Here is a 4,898-nt window from a genome sequence, read left to right as displayed (position 1 = left end):
TGCTACTGCATCTGCTGTAACAGTGTCTCACCACAAGGTGGCAGCACGTGTCTATATGGTGTGTTCCGTTTAGTAAGGTGCAGCAAAGCTCTTCTTCGTTTGTTTCATGACCAGAATAAACTGGTTGTAGAGAAAAGTAAACAGAGGCGTGGCTCCTCCGATCTTCTCACAACTCTCTGAGCGGTGGCTCCACCTCCGCCACGCCGTACGTGTGTGTGTGTGTGTGTGTGTGTGTGTGTGTGTGTGTGTGTGTCTACCTGCCTGCTAGTGTGTGTGTGTGTGTGTATGTGTGTATGTACCTGTCTGCTAGTGTGTGTGTGTGTGTGTGTGTGTCTGCCTACCTGCTAGTGTGTGTGTGTCTACCTGCCTGCTAGTGTGTGTGTGTGTGTGTGTGTGTGTGTGTGTGTGTGTGTGTCTGCCTACCTGCTAGTGTGTGTGTGTGTGTGTGTGTGTGTGTGTGTCTGCCTGCCTGCTAGTGTGTGTGTGTGTGTGTGTGTCTGCCTACCTGCTAGTGTGTGTGTGTGTGTGTGTGTGTGTGTGTGTGTGTGTGTGTGTGTGTGTCTGCCTACCTGCTAGTGTGTGTGTGTGTGTGTGTGTGTGTGTGTCTGCCTACCTGCTAGTGTGTGTGTGTGTGTGTGTGTCTGCTTACCTGCTAGTGTGTGTGTGTGTGTGAGAGAGAGAGAGAGAGAGAGAGAGAGATTAGACTGGATTAAGTGCTGGCACTCAGCACCAGAGATGATCAGCAGACAGTCTTGGCTCTAAGATGTGAGTACATTTCTCTCATTTCACCGTGTGTGTTCTGACCTCTTGTGAAAATGTATATTTTTTAACACACACACACACACACACACACACACACACACACACACACACACACACACACACACACACACACACACACACACACACACACACACACACAGTGTTCTTGATGAGCGGAAGGCACTATATAAATAAAGCTTCGATTGATTGATTTGATTGATTTGAATCTTTGATCCGATCAGTTGGAGGTAGGGTGACCAGACCAGATGTCCCGCAAACTGAGATTAAAGTCCCGCATAGTTGACGGTACCTCGTTTGGTGTTCAGTTTTGCGTAAACTGTGTGGAGATAGCTGTCTGTTGCTTATAGAACCAGGAGGTGGGACTTACCGCAGCTCCGAAGTGCAAGTACGCCTGACTGCAGCAGGCAGAAGGTGGCGCTGTCGGGCCAGTCGTCAGACCCGCGTGAACCACGGCTGTTACTAGTTTACAGGTGTTAATGCTCTGTTCTATGTTCAAATTAAGAGAGATAATATAATCTACTACATGACAAGGTCTGAATTTATATCCCAAAATAAAAATGTTCCTTTTAGAGAATCCCTGCCGATGTCCTTATGTGTCCTTAGTGCTCCTATTTAATTTCATGTAATCTGTGGTAGTCTGGTGGGATTATTGCTGACTCTGGTTCAACTCTAGGTGGTGTCAGCTGTAGCTTATCTAGCACCTGAAACAGACTTCATTTATTTATATTTTAGTTTGAATATTTTCTGCAAAATATTTGATGTCTGTAAAGATCTTTAGATTTGCTCGTTTCTAAGCAGCATCTTAGTTGATGCTCTGGCTAAATAAACAAAGACAGCAAATAACGAACAGATTAGACCTTATATTTAAACAATTTTACCAATAAAAACATAATGCTGGCAAGTGTTGCTAAAAAATAAAAAAAAATTAAATGAATGAAGCGAAGGGAGGCAAACCTGCGCCAAACTAAGGGAGACTAGGGGTCTTAGCACACCTCTGTTGTCGCTTGGCTTCCTGGGGCTGGAGGCTAGGAGGGGGAGCTGGCCGTCCAGTTGGGGTCTGGGGTGGTGGGTTGCTGTGCTCAGCGTTGGGCGGGGGAGCCTGCTCATCAGCACCCCAGCAGAAAGGGTCGAACTCTGGTAACCGGTGATGGTTGTACCCCATGTGCAGCAGTACCGGGACCAGAGTGAATAGGGTGTGTATGGGGAGCATGAGGGAGGGAGTGTGTGACTGTGTTTGTGTATGACTGTATTAGGGATGCACCGATAGATCGGCATTTGATCGTAATCGGCCGATAGCGCCCCTATCGGTTTTGATCGGAGTTTTCAAAATAGATCAAAGCAGACCGATCAGGTACGGTTGTCACGGTAACCGGTGTAGCGGTAAACCCCGGTAAAAAAAAGTTGACAATAATAATAACCGTCTTGTTTTTAAAATAACTATATTATCTCGGTGGGTTACCGTGGCTGCGGTGTAGGCGCGGTGACCCTTACCAGCCACCGTATCATCTGCTGAAGTTGCCGGCGGCACATGCGCGCTTTGTTGTTTGCAACCAAAACTTTCTTGAAGCTAAAGCTGAAATAATGGCCAAAGGAGGAGACGGCAGCGCTCAGGACATTTATTATCCCTCAAAGAAGACAAAGTGGGAAGTACGGGCATCTTTTGGATATTTGAAGAATGCCGAGGGACAGCTGATAGAAGACGGCTATCCTGTTTGCAGCACGTGCAGAAAAAGTGTCTGTGAAAGGCAGCAACGCTTCAAATCTCATGACACATCTGCGTGACCATCACCCACAACTCTACAGTCAACGCAAGGCAAGCTAACGTTAGCGTTTTAGCTAAAATGCGTGATCCGAGGATTTGGGTTGAGGGAGAATGCAACGAGTCGCTATATAAAGCAGCCGCAGCGCCGCTACCTGCATATAAACCGTGTCGCGGACACCGCCATGTTGAAATGACGCTATGCATTACGGGGCTCCCAGGGGCAGATAAGAGTTGGTCTCTCTCCGAGAATAATTATGAATTTAACAACGATTACTGCCTGATGACATTTTCCCACATCTGCAAAGCTCACTGGAAGGACACAAACTGAGGACAATACTTTCCTGATATAGGGTTTATTACTCAAGTAAGGGTAAAAAAGTATCTGATTAGAAGGCTACTTGAGTACTGAGTATCATCTGATGTAATATTTTTAAAATGATGACATCAAACAGACATAAAATAAGAAGTTATGGGCAAATATTGGTATTTTAAAGACTAAAGGGGAAAAATGTAAACAAATAAACAACATAATTACAAAATAACACATTTTAGGCAAAATTTAGACACAAACTGAGGACAATATTTCCTGACATACAGGGTTTATTTTTGTGAAAAAGTAGCACATTTAAAAAAAATACCGCGGTAATACCGAAAACCGTGGTAATTTTGGTCACAATAACCGTGAGGTTAAATTTTCACACCATGACAACCCTAATACAGACCATTTTAGATTAGGTTACATTTCCTTTATTCCCAGATTATGTAGTTTGTAGCACTCATTATAATGTTGTAGAAAATTTCTGGCCAATCCACGTTATCGGTATCGGTGATCGGTATTGGTGATCAGCATTCTTTGATATCGGTATCGGTGATCGGCAGCAAAAAAACCTGATTGGTGCATCCCTAGACTGTATATGTCAGGTGGGGCCTTTGACTCCTCCCCTCTCCTGGGACTTCTTTTGATGACATAGATCTTCGTCTCCCCTCCCACTGCCACACCTGGTGTGGAGTGCGGTGCCTTGGTCTGCCTGAGTGTTTGTGGCTCCCGGGTCAGGGGGTTTAAGATTTTTGGCGTCTGTCTGCTCAATCCTGGTGGCTGTCTGGTGGGTCTGGGTCCCTGGGCTCTGCTGGATCCCCGGCGGGGGTGGTCACCCCTGGGTCCCGGGCCACTGGGTTCCAGGCTGGGCCGGCTAGGGGGTGGGAGGCTGCGGGCGGGCCTGTGGGTTTGCTGCTGATATCTCCCGGGACTCTGCCGGCTGCTGGTTGTGGCCCCCCGAGGTGATCCTCTGTGCCTCTTGAGGGGAGTGGGGGCTTTTCTGGTTGCAGTCTCCTTGGGGTTCCTGTGCTCTGGAGCAGCTTCTGGATCTCTGGGATTTGGAGCTCCCTCCGTCTCCTGCGCATCTTTAAGAAGAAAAGCTTTTAGCGCTTCTACTTGTTGTTGTTTCAAAGACGTGTCCAAGTCATTTTGACCAGAGGAAAGAGCCGCAGCGAACTCCGCTTCAGTCGCCATGTTTATGACAAACTCTGCGTTATGGTGTGTGTGTACTCAGCGCTGATTGGCTCGGTTAGAATTCTCAGGGGGCGGGGTTTGTTTTGTTACAAAAGAAAAAAAAAAAGAAAAAATTTATATATGTATGCTTTTAAAGTCTAATAAAATAAGATAAATGGGGAAGTAATGTTTGCTTAAATGTAAATTAGTTGGAAACAATTATAGTGGAACTGTGTTTGGCAGTGGTAGGATCAGGACTATAAAAGGTGATGCACCAGCCGATGCCCAGTTTTAGTAATCAGACAATCACAGGTACCAAACCTTGGTCCATGTGAAGTACTTTTGCTTATGTAGCAAGCCTGTGTGGAGCTGGCAGAGCCTTGATTCAAGCAGCAGGAAGGCAGCTGGTAAGAGAGAAACTTAAGAAACTTTATTGCTGGAGTTGTTTTCTGGTTGGCTGTAGCTTAGCCACCGGCCTACTAGCATGGTGATGTGGCATGGCCATATTGTTTGACATCAATAGTCTGCACTGCAAAGCACTGTGTTTTAAGACTTTGTTAGCAACATTTGATCAACTTTGTCATCTGCTTTTGTAAATTTTAGATGGATTGAGCTAAAAGTTTAAAACCATTGATTAGTTTAAAAAATAAATAAACATGTTTAAGATATTTGCACTGCATGGATTAGAGAAACATTTGACTATTTAAATAGTTACAATAAAAAACAATGATCTTGAAGTGATGTACTATTTTGTTGGTTCTCAGTTAAGTATTTGTGCAATTTGAATTTAGTAAAATGTATAGTATGGGTTTGTCGTAACCATTTGCATTTACATGTTTCTTGTTTGAATTGTTTGAGGTTTTT

The 4,898-nt window shown here is 45.0% G+C and overlaps 1 protein-coding gene across 3 annotated transcripts in view; it reads left to right on the top strand.

Annotated features, from left to right (window-relative positions):
* The first annotated feature begins 619 nt into the window (after positions 1–619).
* The window catches only part of mical3b (microtubule associated monooxygenase, calponin and LIM domain containing 3b), a 135,080-nt gene continuing 130,801 nt past the window's right edge, over positions 620–4,898 (top strand). For 2 of the 3 annotated variants that reach the window (XM_070554044.1, XM_070554091.1), the window contains exon 1: positions 620–765. The gene's annotated coding sequence lies outside the window, so the exon portion shown is untranslated. Of the gene's footprint in view, positions 766–3,983; positions 4,442–4,898 lie in introns of those variants that run through there. The other variant, XM_070554066.1, reaches the window with a different exon arrangement.

Source organism: Nothobranchius furzeri, chromosome 1 (genome assembly GCF_043380555.1).
Source record: "Nothobranchius furzeri strain GRZ-AD chromosome 1, NfurGRZ-RIMD1, whole genome shotgun sequence".
NCBI lineage: Eukaryota > Metazoa > Chordata > Actinopteri > Cyprinodontiformes > Nothobranchiidae > Nothobranchius > Nothobranchius furzeri.
Note: the sequence above shows the minus strand (reverse complement) of the source record. Positions and strands in the feature narration are given on the sequence as shown.